This window comes from Artemia franciscana, chromosome 4, assembly GCF_032884065.1.
Source record: "Artemia franciscana chromosome 4, ASM3288406v1, whole genome shotgun sequence".
In the NCBI taxonomy this organism is placed as follows: domain Eukaryota; kingdom Metazoa; phylum Arthropoda; class Branchiopoda; order Anostraca; family Artemiidae; genus Artemia; species Artemia franciscana.
The window spans coordinates 34858591-34883351 of record NC_088866.1 but is presented as its reverse complement, the minus strand read 5'-3'; the positions used below and the strand labels follow the sequence as shown (position 1 = coordinate 34883351).

At 36.5% G+C, this 24761-nt stretch overlaps 1 protein-coding gene across 1 annotated transcript in view; it reads right to left on the bottom strand.

Moving 5' to 3' along the window:
- LOC136026347 (uncharacterized) overlaps nucleotides 1-14952 on the bottom strand; it is a 35299-nt gene extending 20347 nt beyond the window's left edge. Inside the window, exon 1 of the mRNA XM_065702859.1 lies at nucleotides 14792-14952. The gene's annotated coding sequence lies outside the window, so the exon portion shown is untranslated. The remainder of the gene's footprint in view (nucleotides 1-14791) is intronic.
- Between the last annotated feature and the right edge of the window lie 9809 nt (nucleotides 14953-24761).

Below are 24761 nucleotides of genomic sequence, written 5' to 3'. Positions count from 1 at the left end.
TGGGGGGGGGGTCTCACTCCCCAGGATTTATCCAAAGGAGTATCCAAGAAAATTGAAAAATAGTTGCCTAAAAGGGCACTTTTCTTTTCCCCCATCTTGCAGTGGTTGATGTTGTATTGACCATTTAACAAAACCACCAGAACTTTCGGCACTCAAAGTCTTAATATGAATGTTAAAAAGGAGTGGCTATGATAGGCTATATCTGAAATAACTAAGGGTATTAGGGTGAAACGTTGGGGTGTACATTGAACAAAATCAAAATGCACTAAATGCATGTAGGTTCTCAAAAGGGCCCACTAGCAACATCTCAGGAATGGCTGAGAATGTTAATAAATTGAATCTTTCAGTTCTAGTACAACTTCTATAGCTACTGTTGCTGCTACTGCAACTACATCTACTAATACTACACCTGTTTAAACCATTTACATATGTGGCTACTTGCATCTGCAACTAATTTTGACTCTAACTACTTGAAACTATAACTACAGTTAAATATGATTATGATTACTTCTAACTGTAGATGTGACTATTTGCAACTCCTACTACTGATACTGCTTCTATTCCTGCTACTACTACCAGTACTACAACTACTACTGTTGAGCTAAATCAAAAGAGTTTAAATGTATCCAAGTTGTCAAAATAGCTCAGATACAATATCTCAGGAATGGAGTAGGGTATTAAGTTAAAATTATCAGGGAAATTTGAGAAGGATGTAAAATTAAATAAAAGTAAACTATGCGTATCTCAATTCTCTAAAGGGTGTCCGTGCAATATCCCAGGAAAGACTCAGAGTATTATTTATTTACTAGCTTTTGGGGTGGCGCTTCGCGCCACCCCAACACCTAGTTGGTGGGGCGCTTCGCGCCGCCCCAAGCCCCCCCGCGCGCGTAAGTCGTTACGCGCCATATTAGTTACGCGCCATTGTAGTTGTGTCCCTGTGTCCCACTTGTGAATATAGATAGATTTATATATGTGTTTCAAACTACGTAAAACTTGCGAATATACAACATTCTTGGCTTTCCAATTGTCTGTGCATATACAAAGCTTTATGTACTAATAATGACGTCATATGCAAACGCTCTTTTTACAAACAAACAAACATGCATACACACAACTCGTTTTTATATAGATAGATAGATAGATAGATAGATACAATACAAATTAACTGCGTAAAGCTTGCGAATATACAACATTCTTCGCTGTCCAATTGTCGCTGCATATAAATAGATTGTCAGGTTTACCGACCCTCGAACATGCAACGTACAATTGTCCATGGGAAAAACAATCAGTATTAAGATCTATACCACATTTTTCTAATGATTGACCTTGAGCTTTGTTAATGGTGATTGCAAATGCTAATCGAATTGGGAATTGCAATCTTTTAAATTGAAAAGGCAGATCCGTTGGAATCATGGGAATGCGAGGAATAAGAACAGCCTCACCCTCAAAAGTCCCTGTCAAGATTGTGGCCTCTATTAGGTTTTCCATTGTTTTTTTTACGGCAAGTCGCGTGCCATTGCAAAGCTTTGGTGGGTTGGTATTTCTTAAAAGTATTATTGGTACGCCTATTTTTAGTTGTAGCACGTGTGGTGGAAACCCTGAAAGATCCACGGAATTTAAAAATTCAGATGGATAATTAACCGCTTCATTTGGTTCCAAAACTGTGTCAACTGACTTGTAAAGGACTGCCTGGTCTCGAATCTTGGTCAAAACAATATTGTTGATTTCGTGGACGTCTATATTTTTGGGTGCAAGAATCGCTCTTTCACTTAGCCATTTATTATTTTTATAATTGTTTAGAATATTCGGAAATACTTTTTCAATCAATTCATTTTTGGACGTCACTAAATTACAGAAATCAGCAGGTAGTTGTATACGTCCTGAAATTGAGTCTACTGGGAGCTTTCCGTTTCCAATTGCCAGCAATTGATCTGAAAATGTTTGACCAGAGTCATCGTTTTGCAATCGGACACGCATATTTGTAGTTAATTTTAATGTTTTTACGTGTGCCCATAAATTAGAATTTTTCAGGCAAGCATTCATTTCGTCTGTAGGAGTTGATCTAGGTATTATAGGTAATGTTTGCCTGAAATCTCCCGCAAGCAATATTAATGTGCTGCCAAAGGGTTTCGACTTCCCTCGCAAATCTTTCAAGCATTGATCCAGAGCCTCGAGCGATTTTTTGTGTGCCATTGTGCACTCATCCCAAATAATAGGTTTGCATTGCTGCAATACTTTACCCATCCCAGATGATTTGGAAATATTGCACGTGGGAGTTTCTGTAGAATGCAAATTCAGAGGCAATTTCAAAGCGGAATGAGCAGTTCTTCCACCAGGCAGCAATGTTGCGGCTATTCCGGACGACGCAATTGCCAACGCAATATCATTTTTTGATCAAATCGATGCCAGAATCAGTTTTATCACAAACGTTTTACCAGTACCTCCTGACGCATCCAAAAAGAAAATTTCTCCAACGTTGTTATCGACACAATGCATTATCGTATCATAAATGTCTTTTTGTTCCGACGTTAACTTGGAAATGTTATTTTGTACATACGACAATAGATCACTCGTACTGTAACTTTGTTCACGATCCAATTCTACACATGTCGAAACAGCAGCGATACGGTTAGGTGAAGGCATTCCCAAATCCTGAAGAGGTTTGTTTGCCATACGTACGCACAAATCTTCTATAATAACTAAAGTGTAGTTATAAATTTCTGATGTAAAATCAAAAGTCATATCTGACGTCTCTAACTGTTTTCGATGGAGTATATCTTCGGACATTTTTGACTTATATTTTTCCCATAACTCTGTAGGAGCTGATGGAGAGCAAGTTGTTAAAATGATGCCAAACAATGCACGAATTTGACTTGGAGTTGACGTTTCGCACGCGTCATTGATGCAGTTATCCCAGTGTTGGTCATTCTCCAATAAATTCAGAGCTTGGCATGCACTACGGTAAGTGTCATTTATAGTACCGTTTACAGTTCTCAAATACTCAAAGGATGTCGGACCGGGTACATTCACCAAAAGCAGGCGTAGAAAGAAGCATTCATGTTGATTGGGGTGAACGGTGTAGAGTCTTCCTATCGTGGTATCTTTGAAGATGGTAGGTTGGCCGTCGACTGACTTACCCTGTTTTCGACGTTCAAATACTTTATTTTTAGTATTCCACGTGTAATACGAAGGCACTTCAGTATACAGCAGTTTTTTTGCAAAAGAATCATTTTTGCAAAGCGAAAAAAAGCTGTTAATGTTGTATCCGGTGGATTCAGGGCTCTTTGTTGCACGTTGGTTTCCGAGAAATAAACACGTTGACCATTCTGTAAATGTACCGCTAAGTGAACAACAGCTGGACTACGTTCATGTATCGGAAATGAAAGAATTCGCCAAACAGCTTCATTACTGCTTATGTATCTTCCAGCCTGATATTGTAGGATTTCGTCGATATCTTTGATTTCGGGCTGCAAGCCAAAAACTGCCATGTCACTGCCTTTGTTGACGTATTTACATATGTATTTGATTGCCTTTACGGAGTTACAGTATTCAACGTTTATGTGTGCATTAAATGTTTTTGATAATAATGGGGAATATGGAACAACCCTTCGTATTACACGTGGAATACTAAAAATAAAGTATTTGAACGTCGAAAACAGGGTAAGTCAGTCGACGGCCAACCTACCATCTTCAAAGATACCACGATAGGAAGACTCTACACCGTTCACCCCAATCAACATGAATGCTTCTTTCTACGCCTGCTTTTGGTGAATGTACCCGGTCCGACATCCTTTGAGTATTTGAGAACTGTAAACGGTACTATAAATGACACTTACCGTAGTGCATGGTTACCGTACTTCGATGGTGGTACCGTTACGCTACTTTATTATTGCTGTTTTACCGCCATCTTCAGTAGATCTTCTTCTATATTGTGGGTAACCATCATTGCCAGTAATTGTGTTGGATACTAAAAGTCGAGGATATTGCTTTGTGCACCTTCCTTTGGCCATGCATGGTGAATTTTCGTTCAGTACACCGCAAGGTCCATGTATCATATTTTTTACAATAATATCATGTAACCCCTTATCAACATTTTCATCAGGTATTTCCGCGGAAATCACATCATCAATTTCGTTCGAAGTAATTTTTTTATGTAGCCAGATTAGTATATGTGCGTGTGGCAAACCTCGTTTTTGCCATTCCACTGAGTACATCCAGCATCGCACTGACCCAAACACTTCAAAATTTACTATGTAGTTTATCAGTAATTTCAACTTTTGTCGGAAGACACGGGCCGTAATGTCATGTCTATGAACCACCGATTGTCCTTGAAGTAAAAGCTGCAGTATCTCGTCCCAAGATTGATTACATGTAAATGTAATAAATAAATCTGGACGACCATAGAGACGAACATACGCAATAGCATCTTGAGCATATTCATGCATATGACGGGGACTGCCAGCATATGACGAAGGTAAAATTGTTAATCTTCCAACGTTTGTGGTATTACCGTCATTTATAACTGCATCTCGCAAATGAATGTATTGTTCAGAGCGGAGCTTGGTCTGATTCAGGCGGATATATAGCAAACGTTCTGATTCAATTTTAGCATACATATCAACGACGAATTGGTGAAACAATTGACGGCATTTTAAAATATAATTTTCTTCATCCTGCCGAATCATTAGTCTATAGGAATAATAATGCATTGCATTGCATTTCTTATTCATTTCTTTGTTAGTGGCTGGATTTATCAATTTAATATTAAAGTGATAGCCGTCAGCTCCATCCCAAAAAATGATAGGATATGTAGGGCATCATAGCATCGATGAGTTTCGGCAATTCTTAACAACTGAGCGTTTCGCTTATGAAGAATAATATCTCGAGGTAAAAACTGATCACCGACCATAACGATTGCCACTTCGTCGATAGTTAGAGCATTGTATCTACGCACATGTTGGCCAGGAGGCGTTTTGTCAGCGGAAATAACAATTTTATGCGTATCAGTAGGCATCAAATCGATGGCTGTTTCGAACAGACGCACTAAATTATTATTTTCGCGGAAAAGATGTTGCAATTGGGAAACGATTGTCCTTTCAACGTTGGGAGAAATTTCGCAACATGCATTCAATTCAGAATTTCTATCACTGATGAAGTACAATTGTAAAAATTTATGATTCTCGCCTGAGAATGGTAGAAGGGACCCTGCTCTATGATAAATTTGCCCTTTTACTTTGAGAGTAGACATAAATTGATCTGGATTTTCGATTTGGGCTCCAAACGACGTCATTTGGAAACATGAGTTATATTTTCTGATTTGTGACAAAAAACGCTTAGATTCTGACGTAGTTTCAGTAAGGAAAGTCTTCAATGGCTCTGGTGGTGCAGCCAATAGAGGAAGTTTAACTTTTCCTGAGGCGCAACACATTCCCATTGTTTCACCATTGAATTTCAAGGCCTTGCAATAGGGACAAATTTTAGACATAGTCCCGATTTGAACACATCTACTCAAGCTATAATCATCGACTGGGCTGTACCTGAATGCCAGGCGATAACTTTCAGGTTGCTCTGATTCCTCGGCACACTTTCTTTTCTTACTTTCTCTATCAGCAGCAAGCCTGATTTCTTGCTGTTCTTGTGATTCCTCGGCACGCCTTCTCTATTCACTTTCTCTTTTAGCAGCAAGTCTGGTTTCATGTTGCTCTGGTAGTTCCTCGGCATGCCTTCTTTTTTCACTTTCTCTTTTAGCAGCAAGTCTGGTTTCATGTTGCTCTGGTAGTTCCTCGGCACGCCTTCTTTTTTCACTTTCTCTTTTAGCAGCAAGTCTGGTTTCGCGTTGCTCTGGTAGTTCCTCGGCACGCTTTCTGTTCTTTATTTCTCTATCAGCCTCAAGCCTGTTTCCTTGCTGTTCTTTTGATTCCTCGGCAAGCTTTCTTTTCTTACTTTCTCTATCAGCCTCAAGCCTGTTTCCCTGCTGTTCTTTTGATTCCTCGGCACGCTTTCTTTTCTTACTTTCTCTATCAGCAGCAAGTTTTTTGGCATAGACTCTTTGAGCATCTTCCTCGGCTGTTGCCATTGTAAGTTCATCAGTCATTTTACAGTTAAACATTAATAGATTTCTACGTGAACGCATGTCTTAAATATCTTTAATGACGTCACCGTCATAGCAAAAATGACGACAACTAACTTCATGACGTCAGTCGACACAGAAACATGACGTCACCCGACAGACAGACCCACACACACAGAGATAACTTATTTTTATATATATAGATTTATTTATTATTACGAATATCGGTAAGCATCAATGCTTGTCGCAAAAACACAAAATCATAATACTAATCTAAAGTAAATTGGCAATGACACACTAAACAGCAAAAACTTCTAAATAACACGACATTACACAACAAAAGCGTCTAAATAAAAAGGCGTATTTACTAATGCACTCTTAAAAATTCGAACACTCTCTGCCCCGACGACCTCCAAAGGCAAACAATTCCATGGTCCGGCAACTCTACTAACGAAAGATAATTGACCAATTTTTTTCAGTGGTTTTGGGGGATATAATTTATAATCACGCTGACGAGTAGAGTGATAATGGCTAAATTTAAAAAATAAATTTGGATCAACATCATCCAATCCTTTAATTATACGAAACACATTTACAAGGTCATTGCGACGTCTACGAAACTTCAATGACGGGAGTTGAAGCCTAGAAAGACTCTGCGGATAGGAAAGGCACTGAAGATATGGGACCAATCTAGTGGCCCTTCTCTGAACCTTTTCTATCCTATGCTCATCCGTTAGACTTACTGGAAACCAAACAGAAGTATTATACTCAAGAAGAGGGCGGACCATTGATTTGTATAGTAGTAAGAAATTACGAAGGTTAAACCTACTAAAGCTTCTCCTTATAGACGATAAACGATAATTTGCATTCTTTACAATTTCCGAAACATGCTTATCAAATTTCAATTGGGTATCAAAGTAAACCCCAAGGTCACGCACTATTTCGTTAGAAGGGATTCGTATGCCAGACAGCTGGTAAGTATGCAAAGGTGGGAGTTTACGAGCATAGAGTAGAACAACACACTTAGAAGGGTTTATGAACATGGAATTAGATTCGCACCAATAAGTTAGAGAGTCAAGATCCTTCTGTAAAAGTTGCACATCGTTTTGGTCTCGTACTGGTAGATAAAGTTTTACATTATCCGCGAACATTTTGACAGTAGAATGCTGAACAGAGGAAGGCAGATCATTAATAAATAAACAAAATAAAATTGGACCCAGGCAGCTACCCTGGGGGACTCCGCTTAACACATCAATTGAGGATGACATAGCTTCACCAACACCAACCTACTGAGTTCGTCCATTTAGATAATCAGCAATAAATGCAATTGTTTTTTTTTCTACCCAATTTATAAGCTGCACATTTTTTAAGAAGGGTGGGTATTGAGACTTTGTCGAATGCCTTCGAGAAGTCGATGTAAATGCAGTCAAAGGGTATAGCTAAATCGGCAAAACGTTGAAAGTCCAAAATAACCTCAAGAAGCTGAATATTACAAGACCTTATTTTTTTCGAAAACCATGCTGAGCAGGATTCCAAAGATGATTTCCGTCAAAATACTTTTGAACACGTGAAACAATCAACTTTTCCATCACTCGGCAAAAAATAGACGTAATTGAAATTGGCCAATAGTTTTTAAAATCTGACCTGGAGCCACTTTTGTGAAGTGGCTTTATCAAGGCCTTCTTCCACCCTGACGGACACAGTCCATTCGCCAAAGATAAGTTAAATATATAGGTAAGTGGTTCTGCAATTTCATGAGCAATTTGTCTTATCATTATGTTCGGGAAAACCTCTATATCCGGCGCTTTACACGTATCTAATTTCATAAGAATAGTATAAACTTCAGTCAATGAGAAATCTGAATCATCAAATGGAACAAGAATGTCCGACGACGCAATCGACTCTACTTGAGATGCAAAATTAGCTTCATTTGAATGAATTGGCTGTGTTTTAACAAAAACTGAAGAAAAAATTTGGTTAAAAATAAGAGCCTTCTCAGAATCACTATCAATCTTTTAGTATGTATCCTGATGTGTGAACGTAGATTTAGATGGTGCAAGGTTAGGCTTATTCCTATTTACATATTTCCAAAATATTTTAGGTGTTGCTGTGCTTGAGTGAATAATACGCGACTCAAGCTCTTCACGATTAGCCCTAAGAAGCTGAGTGACCTTTCTCGCTAGTGAATACGCATGCCATTCACCTGAATCCTCTTGCAACTGAGCATCCAAAGGCCCTTGTCTGACTACTTTACTATGTTGTGACTCAATATAAGACCGCCAAAGACTATTTTTTTCACGTATTGCTTGGAGTATGTGTCTCGGAAGTTTAGGATTATTTCTGCGACTGGAAAAATTCTTCACCAAAGGAACAAATTTATCCCTACATTCCCTCAACACTTTTTTTTACAAAATCAAACGCGGTATCCGGAGAAACATGATTATTTTTTAGTTCATACATGATATTAATAGACAAAATAAATTGTCGCATTGATTCATAATCGGCTTTAGCATAAACATGCCGATAAACCTCAAAACCTCTCTGTTGAGAATCAATATTCATGTAAATATCTAACACAACATGATCACTTTTACCTAAAGGCGGACGGAAATCTATACTCAAAATATCATCGATTGACTTGGTAATAACCAGATCTAAAATCGATGGAATAGCATCATTCCTGGCTCGAGTTGGCCTGTCAATATGTTGGTATAAGTACAGATCATCCAATATATCTAAAAATTGCTGCTCATATGATGAAGTGGACAAACTTGTACTATGCGCACTCCAATCTATCAAAGGTAAATTGAAGTCACCTAGAATAAGGAACTTTGAACTACGACCAACAAGACGAGAAATACACGCTAGAATATTGGCATTATTGACTGGACTCGATAAATTCACAGTAGGACTACGATAAAAAGCTGCAATACACATGTAAGTACTATGATAAGGCAATTTAACATCAACCAAATGACATTCCGACACTGAGTCTACTAACGAATCAACAACCACAGAAAACTTAATAGAACAATGAATATAAATACAAATCTCCCTTTTAGCTGAATTATTAGATACTAAATTATATTGTGGTAGCAGCAGAAAATAAATAGACGGGTCACTGAAATGTTTTGGTAAAATTTCGGTAACAACAACTAAATGTGGTTTACGTTGCTTTATTAGCTCACTAAACTCTTCCCATTTAGATGACAGGCAGTCTGCATTTGCATATGTCACAAAAAATTTATCACTCAGACACTTCAACTTTTTTAGAGAGTCACTCTTTGATGCTCACGTAGCTATTTGGGGTTTCACGAAAAGAGTTATTATTCACGAGGGTAAGTCCGTTTTCGCTACGTTTTATTTTCCAGTTAGTTTCGCCAGCGTCCAATTTCGATTTCAGCTCCTGTTTCAGGGCATCGTACTTCTTTTTTTCCAACAGTTCAATGGTAGTACGATCATGAGAGACTTTGAACAAGGGGTATGTAGCTTTGATACTAGCAGTCTCGGACATCAGAAAGAAACAAGCTGTATCTCGTTCTACCGGTGTCTTAAACATCAACTTAATAGGCCTGATCTTGCCAGGCGTATGTTTACCAAGTCTAACCGAGTAGCTACATTTCGCAGGGCAAAGTACAAGTAGCTTGTTGTTGAAAAATTTGCAATTGGTCTCGTTTTGTTGTCTACGAGAAGACAAAGTAGCATCTTCAGCTAAACCAAACACGATCAGGTTTTTTTTTGTTTTTCCACAAAATCTGACACATAAAATGAACTTAAGTGCGAGCTACTGACACTGATTTCCTCATCCTTTTTCACAAATTTTTCAATTAGGCTTTTTTCCAAGCTCTGACACTTCACTCCTATTAGGTTCTCGGTGAAATACTGGACGTCGGAAAGTGTGCACTTATTTTTCAGGTCATTCTTGATTCCAGCTACTTTCCGTTGGATAGGCTCTAATAAAGCGCAAAACTTATCCTCCATCGCCTTAAATGACGTTTGAATTTTACCCCTCAAAATATCTTTAATTTCTGCAGATGTCAGCCCTTGGTTGATCGTGTTTTCCTTTTGTTTACACACGGGGCAGAAACAAAGAGACCCGAGCCTCCGAGTCATTTTTGTGAATAAGTTGTATTCCGGCTCTGTCATTTCCAAGCATACGATGCATACCCAGGATTCACATGAGTCGCAAAGCAATGGAAAATCGTCATCTTGCAATTTGGAGTCACAACCTTTGCACTCATCAACACCTTTTTTGGGCGAATGTCTTGGTCTTTTTTGGGCAACTGACTTAGACGATCCTTTATTTTTCTCCATAAGTCTACCGTTTTAATAGTGACAATAGTGCGCGCGCGCTAATTTTGAAACCAAGCGTACACGTGTGCTAATTAAAACAAGGTCAAACAAAAAGTCCTTAAATAACAAGATTAACCTTAAAAATGCGAGTTAGGGTAATACACCACTCTATAGGGTCACTTATTAGCAAAGCAGGTAAGCAGATTGATACTTATTTCCTCTGATTTTTGAAGATTTTCGGATTACACTTAGTTAAGATAAGAAAACAGCGTTGCCGATTATGCTGGAAAAAAAAGCAATTATGCTGGAAATTATGTTAGAAGTCCAGGGTATGTTAAAAAAAAAAGTATATCAGAAGTCAATTTGTGCATCCAATTTTGTCAAAACAGCATATCTGCAATATATCAGGAACATCTAAGAATCTTAAGTTAAAATTGTCATGGCATTTTGACTGACAAACAAACTAAATCAAAATGCACTACAAATATCCAAGATAATTATAAGGGGGCATATGCTGTACCACAGAAAAGGTCAAGGGAGTTAAGTTGAAACTTTCAGAGGATGTAGGGGGGGGGTACTTATTGATTGGATATGGTTAGAATTCTGTCAGCCTTATAAAGCCATAACGATTATGCAGATTTGCAACCCAGCACATTTGATTATTTTTCCTGTACCCACCAACTCAAAGTATTATAGCAAAACTATTATTAAAAATTGTAGCAAAATTTTATCCAACTAGATAGTAAACCAAAATCTGGGTTTTTATAGGAAAAACCAAAAAGATTTAAATTATTATTTACTTAGCCAATGAAGAAGAGTATGTCAAATAAAAAAAAGAAACTAATTAAAAAAACTGTCCATAAAGAAGTTTTATGAAGAAAAGCAAAGAGCTAGATTAAAACAAAGATGAGCGGAAATAAATTCAAATAATTTTTCAAGCATAAAACTACCACAAATCTCTATCAATAAGTAAATGCAATCCAAATGAACAGACATTAATTACAACAGACCAACTCAAAACAAGCAAAAACTACAAATAAGAGGAGCAGATCTATATGCCTACTTTACTGAAAACAAGGTGTCTAAAAATTTTGCTTCAATCAGGTTTTGAAAACTTGAGATATTATAATGACTCATTGTTCCTCGAAAAACCAGATGGTTTTCTTTTATAATCCAACATACAGGATAAAAAAAAAATGCATCATTAAAAATAGCTTGATAAGAGTACCCAGCTGCAGAAAAAGTATGATTATGACAGAAAGAGGTTTCATCAATAAACAAAAATGGTAGCTTTTCCTCAAAGGGGGAAAGCTACCATTGGGCAGAGGCACTGTAGAGCTGTAGAAAGTATGCCCATTTATGCAAATCAAACCAGGGGAAGAATTCTCCTAGATTGTTGAAGTGTTTAATATATGTTTAAAAATAAGAGATACAAAGGTATTTATTTATTTATTTGAAAACCCGTCAATCATACGAAATGAAAAAAACAGAGCACGAACATATAAATATAAGAAAATATATAAGAACATATCAGAAGAGACATAACTAGAAAGAGACTCAACTAATAAAAGGGCAAACAAAATAGCACTAAAATGAATAAAACAAAAACAGATCTATTGTAAAAGGAGATTATACCAATTGTGATCTACTATTTTAATATTGTGTCTTTTGATTACATTTTCAACTGCAACATGAGGGTCAGTTATGTGATACTTTTTAATGAGGATTGAGTTTCTGTACCACGGAGGAAAACGGAAGAAAAGCGCACGGATTTTAGACAATTCAGCCTTCAAGAATAGTTTCCAAAATGGTGCCATGTACAGAATATGAGGTAAAACAGTAGCGTTATATAGGCTGGCAAGGAGGGGGCAGCTAAAACGGAATTTAGCAGAGACTATGGAAGCATACAAGCTGGATATTCGTCGATTGAGGTGTTTGATCAGTAGAAGACGTGTATGCCTTAGAGATGAGCCAATAGGGACTCTGAGGTAATTTATGTGGTCAGCAGTATTCACAAGATTTTCACCAAAAAGCAGTATTTTAATTTTAGATCAATATCATCACCTAATAGATAAATATTAGCATATTAGAATCTGAGAAGGTCAAAATCAGCACTACTATATAATTTCATTTTCCTCAAATTATCATTTATGGAGAAAAATCATATCTGTATTTATTATTTTTTTTTGCATTTGTGATATATATAATAATATCTTCCCTTAATGAAGACAGTTCAGCCAGGATTTTTTGGCCTTTTTTCTAACTTCTTTCAATACGCAAAGTCACATAAACACACAAAATGCCAGAGCTTAAATGTTCTTTACTTAATGTTTCCTTCAAAAGAACTCAAATTGGATCTTCTCAGTAATCTGGTTTTATTGCATTCTTGAAAGGGTAAAATCCAGTTCTGTCAATTGTTAGACAAAAAGCATTAGGCTATTTGAGATAATTTAAAATGTGAGTATCCTAGCAATAGAGGAACAATATAATCTGATTAATAGAAACATGCTGTATATTACAAACAAGATTACCACTGTCTTAGTATTTTCTTTAAGTTTTGTATATATTCAAGACCTATAGCCTACCTAGGACTATATATATATATATACCAATTCAGGGTATAAATTTGCATATTAGGGGGGTATGGGGGTAAAGTTCAATTTATGATGCAAATAATCTTAAATCTGGATTCAGGATACAATTCTGGGTAAAATTATGACAGTTCATATAACTGACTTACCAATAAAGTGAATGTACCACTCAATGCCTTTTTTATGTTCTTTACAAATATAATAATTACTTTTACCACAAATTCAAATTTAAGCACTTTTTGAGCTTTTAAAAATGATGAATTTTCAAAAGATTACAACAGTTCATATAAGGGACTTACCATGAAAAAAAGCCACTTGGGGCTTTTTTATGTTCTTTATGAATATAATAATTGCTTCTACCACAAACTTAAATTTAAGCACTTTTTGAACTCTTAAAAATTACAAATTTTCAATTAATGTATGAATTATTGCTTGTTTTCCACAAAATAATACTATTTTCTCAGTACCATTTTATTCTTGGTCATTTTCAAAAAAAAAAAAAAATGCTATGTTTTCTCAGTGCTAAAATTATTTATAATAAGGTTAATTTAGGTTAGGTAAAAAGTGCTTAAATTTGAATTTTTGGTAGAAGCAATTATTAGGTTATATTCAAAAAGAACATAAAAAAAGGCATCAAGTAGTATGTTTACATTATTGGTTAGTCAGTTACATGAACTGTCATAAATTTACCCAATTCTGACTATAGAGGTAAGAAATCACTTTACCTCCCCCCCCCTATTTGCAACTACATACCCTACCCTGAATTGGTATATAGGATAAGACAACCAGTACTGGGACACTTTGATCACCCTGCCCATTCTGGGACAGAATCTTTGATCGGATTACAACATCTCCAATACTGAGACAAAAGACTTTAATCTTGGACACCCAATCAATAGGCTACATTTTCCTGGGTTGCTTCCAAAAAGCCTGTTGTCTTTTGTCCCAGTATTGGACATGTTGCAATCCAACCAAAGATTATGTCCCAGAATAGGCAGAGTGATTGAAGTGCCCCAGTACTGGTTGTCTTACCCTATAGGGGTGGGAGTGAAGTTCATTTTTGACACAAATGAAGGCTAAACTTGAATTCAGGATGCAATTCCAACATAGAGGTAAGATTTTTACCTAGCTATCTGAATAATCTGTTGCATTCTACCACCTGTTAAGGGTGAATTTAGTCAACCTCTGATTGTAGTTTAACAGAAGTTTTGGTCATTTCCAGAGCTCAAAAAGTACTTAAATTTTAATTTGCAATAGCCTAGAGCCCAAGTCCTATATTCCCATTGCATTCTACCGCCTGTTACTCTTGTTTTTCTGGTTCTTTTTATTTAATGCAGTTGATTTAATTTATGGATAACCTACACAAGTTGAAACAAGAGGGAAGAATAAGGAAAATATATTTGAAATATCTAATTTTGGCTAGTCTATATATTTGCACATTAGGGGGGAGGGCAATTTGGGTTAAGTATAGCAGGCCTATATATGAAATGTGTTAGCTATAATTATTCTACATAGGCTATTATGAAGTAAGAATTGTTTTCTTAACATTTTTCCTCCTCAAGAGCCACTAAACATTGCTTACTACTGCAACTTTGCTTTAGATATGGTTAACCATGCCTTGTCTTCTAGGCCTACTGGCCAATACTAAGGAACAAAATGTCCCTTTGTAGATAGCCTAACTTTATCTTATCATGCTAAGTAATGAGAAAAACTCCTAGTACCAGACAGAATTGTTGAAGTAGGCCACGTGAATCTCTCAAATACTAGGCTAACCTACTCAACAGGCAAAGAAAGCTAGCAAATTAATTCATAGGGAAAAAGCAATGGAATATCATACGTTTTTGTACCAGCCTTCAATAATCAATTGCACGAATCTGCAGTAGGCTAAATAGTTTGTAGGCTACTTTCCTTTTGAAAGGAGGGCACACAGTAGAGAACCAGAGTTGCACTTATTTAAATTTGTCTGTTCAATGCTTTTTCTGGTGACTGATATGAAGTGTTGCCAGATCGGACGGACAGGACTATGCTTCCTTGAGCCCAAAATTATGCTTTTTTGGACAGGTTTATGCTACGCTTCTACATTTTCCCAGGTTTCACGAAAAAGTTGATCAGTTAAGACAAGTCGAATTCTGTCTTATCTTAATAAAGGTTCTGAATAAAATATAATCGAATAATAATAGCCTAATAATTTATTTGTAACCCACTAAGGGAACAAAAAAACAAAGGAGGCAAAGAAAAAGGTAAAACAGCATAGAAAATAAGTAAAAAAGCTTTTTTTTTATGTCCAGGGGAAGGATCTTGGTTCAAAATTTTGTTCACATTTTTCATCTTTTTTCGAAAGTCGTCTTTCTTCTCGAAACGGTTGGCGGCATTTAAAAAACATAGTGTCTTACATCATCATCAAAATTTTACTTCAGATACATTAAAAATAGAAGGAAAAATGCGGTTCATATTAAATGATCTTGTTCATCTTCGCTTTCGGATTCGACTTCTTGACCAGGGGGTAGGGTGGCTACATAGAGGTCCTCGGAATTGTGGAGCTTGATCTGATTGTCTGTAGGGACATATTTGTAGCAAACTGTATTTTTTGTTCTTAGTCGCGATTTTGTGACCAGCACGGCTTCAATACTTTCTTTCTTCAACCTATTCAGCTTTTTTTGTAATGCGATAGGGAGAGCACCCTCTCGGCGAGTTCTGCCAGATCTGGAAAAACTCTTTCGTCGGTAAAGTTTCTCATTTTGCGTATTTTTTTCCACATCAAGTCTGTAGTAATTTTGCTCATATCTATCTTTTCGGAGTCACTAAAAGCATATGGCAGCTTGCGCCACTGGGAGTCTATATCTGTGAGTTTTGGCATGAGACTTGGAAATCGGTTCACTACGACACCTAGTGAAGGAATACTGGTTCTTTCAGTTCCTAGGGCCATCTTGGGATTTACAAACTGAAGGGACTTCAAAAAAGGATCACCGTGCGGGAATCGCTTGAGCATCTCTGTCGCTGCGGTAATGTAGAAACCTAAACACTTTTTTTGGAACTTGCTCACGTCCTCAGGGGCTATTTTACCACTCTGCACTGATGTCAAAAGATATTGGGCACACTCATCTCCTAAAAAGACGTCTTTTAATGATCGGAAATGACTCGGATTTGACGGATTGATCTTTGTTGAATCTTTTAGAAATATCATAACAAAAAACACTTGGAGATCTCATTCTGAAATTTTCACCAGTTGTTTAGAACAATGAGAGCTTTGTGTGGATAAAAGCACAAATAATTCTGTTTGGACAAACTGACCCAGGTGAGGGTTACTAGATTCCATTTGCTCATATTTTACTGGTTAAAAAAATAACTATTTCTAGATGCTTTACTTCAAAAGAGCTTTCAAATAGCTTTTATTTGGTATTTTACTTCTGCTTGTAGGTGCAATAGGAGCTGAGGTACAGCAGCTTAACCGCCGGCCGGTCGGCGTAAATCGGGCAGTTTGGGTCGATGTTCAATGACCCATATCTCGGACACCGGTCAAGCAAAAAACCTAAAATTTTGGTTTTGGAAGTTTCTCACAGTGGTCTATCACTGTGCCAAATTTCATCAAAATTGAAGCCGACGATGCAGGGTCACTGTGTTGAACTGACACGGAATGTCCCAATATCCTCACAGAAGTAACCCTGAGCCTATCTCTGGTTTGGAGAAAAAAATAAATAAGAATAAGATCTGAACAGAATTCCGTAAGAGAGGTATCCTCATGGAAGGCAATGTAGCTCACACCACAGGTTCGTTTCCAGAGACTATGTTCAGCTTATGAAAAGGTTTCCAATTTTATCTTTATTATCTCCTGTGATATTGATGTTGTGCTGGGGCTCCACCATTACCTCACCGAGGTAATGGTCAGCAGCAGGCTGACCATACACTCCGAGGACAAATTGCAGAATTTCAGATAGCCATTCACTCAGAGTAACACAAGTGTGAAGAACTGGCTGATAGCCATCGAGAGATTGCCAAAACAGGGATGTTTCCCTAGTGGTACTGAGGATCCTTTAAGCTAGCCTTTGTCTTTGGGGATAGACGTGCAATCCATGAAGTGCCTACCAAAACTAGAATCCCTAACTGCAACTAGCCACCAGTGATAGATTCTGGTAGATTAGAAAACAATATCTGATCAGCATAAGCTTTTCACAAAATCTTTTGGGGTTTCGGCGATAGTTTGGTGTCTAGCTGGTGTCCGCTGGTGTGTAGTAGCTATCAACCAGTTCTTGAACCATGAACCATTGCTTATGGTTGAAAGGGCTAGGCCTAATTGCACAGCAAAATTCTCTCACCGTTTACCACCAACAACAACAACATGAAACTCCTCTAAATCTCAAAATTTCATCAAACAATCATCTTCACCAATCCAATCCAACCAATCACCACATGTCTTTAAATTCGAATATCTTGCGTGCGCTTTTCTTTGCCATACACCATTGACCACAGGATCAGAAAAAAATAAATACAAGATGATTCGTAGTCTGTCACTGTGCCGAAAATTTTACTTTAGTTTGGTCGAAAAATTCGAAAAAACATCTTTGGTGTTCGTTTTATTGATGTGACGTTATGAGTTGTTCTACATTGTCTTAAATTTTGCTACAATTATGCTATCTTAAGGAGGATTATGCTTGGATGCTTTTGGTTCCTAATTATGCTACGTTCCGCATAACCATGCTACATCTGGTAACACTGCTGATATGTTCAAGCAAGACTAAAAGACTAGCGAGACTTAAGGGTGAAATTAGTCAACCTCTGACTAAAGTTTAACAGAAGTAAAAGGATTTTCATTCTTCAGGGTAAGCATACAATTCTTTGGAATGCTCATTTGTGACATTTTAAATGAGGATTTCTTAAATGAGGATAGCAATATTTCTTAGGAGAACAGAATCCCTTCTTCATACTAAATACATGCCACTAATCGGGAAAAGTGACCATGTTGCAATAGAAATAAAAACAACATTCCTCAAAACAACTAACAGCTACATAAAAAGGACCTTCATAGGCTATGAAAAGATTAGAATAGATTTCAGCAACATCTCCTGGGATGATGTCCTAATCAGTTCTTTAGAACAACAATGGTAATGCTTCAAAGGAATACTGTTGAGCAAAGGTAAACAGTATATTTCGAGCAAGCTCATTCCAAAACCACGAACACTACCAACAATGAAGAAAGATATTAAAAAGGAAATCAATAGAAAATTAAAGAAGTACAAGATTTATCCATCCCCAAAAAACAAAGAAAAATTCTCAAAGAGCAGGAACAAACTTAAAATTTGACACACGATTAGTATACGAGCTTCGAATCTAAGCTTGTAGATGAAGCTAAGACAAACCCAAAGAAATTTTGGCGATATATTTCTAGACAAGACCATAATAGACAAGGTATGATGAAACTGGAACAGAGGAAGGTGAAGAGATAACTGACATCCACAAGCTAGAAAACTCGCTAAATCAGCAATTCCTTTCTGTTTCTACTACTGAACCCAGTAGTCCTTTACCTCTTTCACCAGAATACATTGTAAACACCTTAATGGGTAGCATCACTTTATCGCTCACAAAGATTCTCAGACGTATACTGGTGTTAGATACTAATAAGTCACTAAGACTTGATAACCTACATACCAGGCTATTAAAAGAAACCACAGAGATCAAAGCAGAACTGCTTAGGAAAATTTTACAGAAATCCATTACTTCTAAAGAGCTACCAGCAAACTAGAAAATAGCCAACACTACACCGGTTTTCAAGTAAGGTAACCGTTCAAAGCCTTAAAATTATCGGCCTCTTAGCCTTGTGTCTGTTGTTGTCAAAACACTTGAGCACATAGTCAATGATTCAATCCTTGAGGATTTGACCACCAGCAAAATCTTGTCACCCAAGCAGCATGGCTTCCAGTCAGGAAAATCAATTGAAACAAACATTTTGGAATCATACGAGGGAACCACAGTTTTAATTGACCACGTACATCAAGTTGACCTGCTGTTGCTGAACTTCTCCAAGGCGTTTGACAAGGTTCTTCACAGTCGACTGCACTATAAAATATCCGCTGTCGGCATCAATACGGCTGTTGTAGACTAGCTATTGAAGTTTCTTGAAAATTGCAAGTAGAAAGTTCGCTTATTTGCTACAGATGACCAACCATTCTACTCTGACGAGGCCGAAGTAATGAGCGGAGTACCACAGGGTTTTGTACTGGGTCCAACTCTCTTTCTGATTTGTATCAATTTCATATTTAACCATACAAACAATGGTATGCACTTGTTCACAGATGATGCCAAACTCTTTGATATTGCACCCCCCCCCCCCAAAGTATCTGGCAAGACATAGATGAGTTACAAGATTGGACCCAAGACTGGCGTCTCCAATTCAACATAGGCAAATACTCTATATTACACTTTAGACCTTATGACCAATGGCTAATTACATGATCTATAGCCCCACTACAAAAGTGAGAGAGCAATTAGAGAGCAGAGCAGAAAAAAGGGATCTTGGTGTCATCATTGGTGATAAGTTTAAATTTCATAGCCATGTTCAGCATGTTGTTTCCCTTGCAAGCTCCAGTTTTGGGTTACTAAAACGGACTATTAATAGCAGACAGGGATCTATATTGTAAAAATATATAAAGCTCTCGTCAGACAGAAAATTTGCAAGCAGAGAAATTAAAGCTGGTATAAAATATATTCATATGGAATACAATTAATTTTAGCTCAAACAACGCCGTATCCCCGTCCAACGAACTTCATAGGTTTTATTAGTTTTTAGCGAAGAGTAGAAACAGTAAAACAATGTCCAACGTCTAAGAAGCAAAATATTCAATTTGATCTTTCCACGCTTCAAAAGAGGTGAATCAACTATCATCATCAATTTCAATAGGCTAAAAAGAGGCAAGTTTATCATTCAGTTTTGCTCAAAACAATTTAGTAAAAAATATCTTGAAGGAATAGATTTAAAAGTCCTGACATGATACCATCATAGATTAGCCTTGTAGCTCTTTCTGAGAAAAACTAAAAACAAACTAGAAGTTGAAGACTACCATTAAGTTTCCCAACTGAATTTCTTGGTATTTTTAATAGTCAGAACCCAATTGCCTTGAAAAAGATTCTTGGTTGGGTAAATGTGTGTAGTAGTTGGCTAGCTCTCCAGAAGAAGGCATTATGAATAAAAAAGAGAGGTAGGATATTTTTAGATTCATATTCTTATGTTTTTTTTTAATTGTCAATGTCATGTTTTTCAACCCATTTGATGGTAAAATTCAAGTTAATTGACTTCTTGCTATCTCAGAAAGGGTTTGGGCTAGGAAAATGAAACTTTCAGGGATGACTCTACAGACTAAAGTATGTCCCAGGAAGGTATTTTGAAGCGACTACCTCCACTCCTTCTCCCTCTAGAGGACCCTGACCTTTGATGACCTTTAAAAATATGTATGTTATAAAAGTGAAACCTTGCAAAATAGCCTAGATCTTCTGCTTAATTGAAGTACAACAAAATTGTTTTCAGCTTCATAACTTAGCTCAATTTCATTTTATAAGGTTTTAAAGATATGCAAATTTCCTAAATTTTGAAAAAAAAACATTGATTTGGCTCAAAATTCTACTCAAATAACAGGAATTGTGTTTTCAGAACTAAAGATAGAGAGAAAGCAACTAGTAACAGAAAATTAAGGTAAAATGTTGTTTTTTTCAAAATTTCAATAGGTATGTCATGTACCTGTCATATTGACATGTACCATGTCAATAGGTACCTGTCATGTAGGCAAATTTCAGGGCCCTCTAGAGGGAGAAGGAGTGGAGGTGGGTACTTTAAAATACCTTCCCAGGACATACTTCAGCCTGTAGACCCATCCCTGAAAGTTTCATTTTCCTAACCTAAACTGTTTCTGAGATAGCAAGAAGTCAATTACCTAGAATTTTACCCCTTTGACTGCTCTTATGTATAGCCTATAAGTAATCAAACTGATAAAACCCACTAAAACAGTGATACATAGACTTAATCAAAGCAGCCATGAATGTCTAGATCTAACCAGGGGCATAATTTTCTATCAGACAGGAGGAAACCATCCCCATCAAATCCTAGTTTGCCCCCTCTCTAGACTGTAGTTTTGCCCACTGGCTGAAATTTAGTTTGTTCAAGAATCTTGTCAAAACTAAGACAAGCCTGTATAGTTCAAGCATTCAGAGAAAAACATCAGTTTTCTTTAGTATATCTAAATATTTATGGCACTATATGGCTTATTTTTCATTTTCACTGTGATTTTCATTTGATTTGGAAAAATTGGCTTGAACTTTCCAGTGATGATTTTTTGGTATTTAAGCAAATTAGTTACTTGTGTATTTTTTCCAAGTTTTTAACTTCATAGTTGAAAATCAAGAAGATAAAAGGGTAGACTATTTCTATATTAGCCACTTCACACCTGATAACTTTGCTGTATGTAAGATCTAAAGAAACTGGTTCCATAGCCTCAAAGGCAAATGATAGGTGACTGAATCCATTGAACTTTTATAATTTGGGGTATATAGGCTATTTGCATATTAGGGGGTAGGGTAGGTTAGGTTACTTTACCCCCCCCCCCCCCCTAATGTGAAAATGTATAGCCTAAATTGTATTATTATATAAATTAAAGTGTTATATGTTCATCATTTTGTGGTATATTTCATTAGGATTAACTTAACTTCACTTTTTGAGTGTGCACTTGCTAATTCAGAAGTACAAAAAAAGAAACATTAGAAGATCCAACATGAAAGCCTAGCAGCCAGATCATGTCGTGTTTCCAGTAGATAAGGATGTTACAGGTGATGGTTGCTAGTTGTCATGTTTTCAAATTTTGGATAAATCAGTGTGAACATTGAGTATGGATTCTGGTTTTGTCATTATAGTAAACAAAAGCTGTACCAGATCCCTATTAGTCTTTTTTTGGTGTCAAGAAGATCCCTAAAAGTCCCTTTTAATGCTTAAAATGTCTGTAAAGTCCTTATTTTTTACTCATTACACCCAGGCAGTGCTGTATTTTTTTCTGTTTTCTTTTTATGGCATTTGGTATTTGCAAAGTGATGTATAGTAATTGCCATGTATACATATCAGGTGCCTGTACAAATTGACTTGATACCAGTTATTTCCCCAATTCAACCATCTGGGGGGGGGGAGGGGCTGGAGGGGGGAATTGTAAAAATTGAGGTATGTTTATCTCATGAATGGGTGATCAGATCTTAATGAAACTTGATATAAAAGAAAGATATCATGTCTCAGATGCTCCATTTTTAATTCAGGTTGGATCCATTGACAGTGGGGGTGGAGGGGGGAAATCTTGGAAACTGGAAATCTTGAAAACACTTAGAGTGGAGAGATTGGGATGAAGCTTGACAGAAAGAATAAGCACAAGTTCTAGATACATGATTGACATAACCAGACCTGATCTCTTTGGGGGAGTTGGGGGATTTCTAGTGCTTTGGAGAGTTCAAGAATAAGCACAAGCTCTAGATACATTATTGACATAACCAGACCAGATCCAATCTCTCATCACAAGCACTTTATGAGCTCTTAGCTCTTGTTTTATCTTACAATTCTTTGTATTTTCTTGTTAATGGGTTGTTACATTCTTGACCCACCAAGAAGAATTATGCAAATGCAAAAGAATCAAGATCAGTTTGCAAATATATTATTTTAAAAATATGAAAAGAAACATGATAATTTCATTAGTAGAAACATGCTGTATATTATAAAGTGATAGTTTTACTGTCTGCTTTTCATTTTATCTCTAACATAGTACTATATCTGGGACCATTGGGGGGGGGGTATTTTTAGAGTTGTAACTTAGATAAATATATAGGAAGAGTTTTAATTGATAAATCTAATGATGATACTCCTTTTTTTTATAGTATTTCTTTCAGAAGAGGTGCCAATCTAGGATGTTGCCAAAGATATTTACGTTAAACATAGCTGCATGGGTGCAGTCTATATATTTTTCCAGGGGGCTGGAATGAAAGTGCACATACAGAACCTCCAGAAATCAATTTCTAGCTCAAATTTACCTTTCTATGCTAAACTTGTAGCTCATATTTCCAAAGATACTAATTACTGTCCTTGTAAATTTCATTTTGAATCCTTGAATGGGCATATTGTTCCTTAATAGATACCATAATGATTACTAGAAAATCTGAAAACTACCTTGAAGCAATTGTAATTCTTATTCATTTCCTTTCTAAAAATGCATTGGGTAACAGTTTAGAAGTCTGGCTCTTCTGAAAGAAGTACTATAAGCCATTGAACAAAGAATAGTACAAATGAATTCCTCAGTTGATGCTGTTTCTAAATCCAATATTTGCTACTCTCACAATAAATCCCCCCTGATAAAGCCCTAAATCAAATGTTTGTTATTGCTCTGTCTGTCTTTGTTACCAGGTTATTGTATTTTTTTAACTTGACATTACCATTGTTTCATCGCAAACGATTTCAGATTAGAGGGGCTAATAAGTTTGTGGAAATGTGAGGAAATACTAAAATGTGATTAAAAGAAGCATGTAATATATTAATAAAGTATTCATTTAATAAGTGGTGTTTTCTTCTATATTTTATGTAGCATATGGCTGTGTATGTGACCATCAGGGGAGAAGGGGAGGGGGTATTTAAAACATATTGGATATTATATTTCGAAGGAGTGTCAATTGGGGAATAGAACAATGCTGCTCTTTTTTTTACTACAGTGTTTCCTTCAGAAGAGTTGTCCTCTTAGACTGTTGCTATATACTGATTGGCTTTATCCCCACCCTCTGATGGAGGTATTTATGTCCACTATATATATCCGAATGTATTTTCCAATAGTGTGAGTGTTTTTTCATTATCTTTGTACAGGGAACACTAATAAATGAGCAAAAAAGAGTAGAGTTGCACTCTACCTTTAAGCATGTCAACTTCCCCACAATTATGTTACTGGCCCATTATGCTTTCAACCTGAATGTTGTTTTAAACTAATTTGAAGTGTGTTGTGTTTATGGTTGTCAACAAGACACCTCACCAATATATTGGGAACAACTAGGGGTATTAAATTGAAACTTTTGGGGCTGCTACTATTACTACTTTTACTCTTACAATTGAAGCAAATAAAAGAGTGCAAGTGTATCCAGGTTGTCAAAGAGTAGAGATAGAATCTTTTGGGAATGATATTAAGTTTTATTTTTCAGGTCTACTTCAGAAATTATTAAATTAAATTAAAAAATGCTGTTTGTGTCAGGATTTAAAATTGTGCTGCTCTTTTTTTTTACGACAGTGTTTCCTCCAGAAGAGTTTCCCTCTATCTTTAAGCCTGTCAACCCCCCCCCCACAATTATGTTACTGGCCCATTATGCTTAAAACTGAACACTAATAAATAGTAGTAGAACACTAAAGAGTAGAGTTGCTCTATTCTCAAAGATAGTGTGAATTTTCACCGTAAGATGTATGCTTATCCATCAGGGATAGGGTGATTAAGTTAACTAATGTTCTGTAATTAATGATATAAGTAACAATTTGTTATTGTTCTAAAGTACCTTTCAAAATCTTTGGTAACCATTCAACCAGTAAAGTGATGTGCTCAAATTCTGCCTACTCTAGCTAAGCAACATTAAAAAAATAAATAAAAAGCCATAACAGCTGAGTTTGAGAATAGTAAATTATCTGCTCCAGTTCAAAATTACTTATATAGCTGATAAACTTGGATATTTCTTAGCCATTTTCTTAAAACAATTTATGTCAGGCTAAATTCTGTTTAAGGTAAAAAAAAACTTAAGGACAGAGGCATGATTTAAAAAAATCCTCA